Genomic DNA, 607 nt, shown 5'->3' with positions numbered 1-607 from the left:
TCCCAGCATCAGAGTCCTTTCCAATGAGTCAACTCTTTGCATGAGGTGGCCAAAGTACTGGAGTTTCAGCTTTAGCATCATTCCTTCCAAAGAAATCCCAGGGCTGATATCCTTCAGAATGGACTGGTTGGATCTCCTTGCAGTCAAGGGACTCTCAAGAGTCTTCTCCAACACCACAGTTCAAAAGCATCAATTCTTCAGCACTCAGCTTTCTTCACAGTCCAACTCTCACATCCATACATGACCACAGGAAAAACCATAGCCTTGACTAGACGAACCTTTGTTGGCAAAGTAATGTCTCTGCTTTTGAATATGCTATCTAGGTTGGTCATAACTTTCCTTCCAAAGAGTGAGTGTCTTTTAATTTCATGGCTGCAGTCACCATCTGCAGTGATTTTGGAGCCCAGAAAAATAAAGTCTGACACTGTTTCCACTGTTTCCCCATCTATTTCCCATGAAGTGATGGGACCAGATGCCATGATCTTCGTTTTCTGAATGTTGAGCTTTAAGCCAACTTTTTCATTCTCCTCTTTCACCTTTATCAAGAGGTCTTTTTAGTCCTCTTCACTTTCTGCCTAGTAAGGGGTGGTGTCATCTGCATATCTGA

This window comes from Bison bison, unplaced genomic scaffold (genome assembly GCF_000754665.1).
Source record: "Bison bison bison isolate TAMUID 2011002044 unplaced genomic scaffold, Bison_UMD1.0 scf7180017864302, whole genome shotgun sequence".
In the NCBI taxonomy this organism is placed as follows: domain Eukaryota; kingdom Metazoa; phylum Chordata; class Mammalia; order Artiodactyla; family Bovidae; genus Bison; species Bison bison.
The sequence above is the reverse complement of the archived record's forward strand: the minus strand, read 5'-3'. Positions refer to the sequence as shown.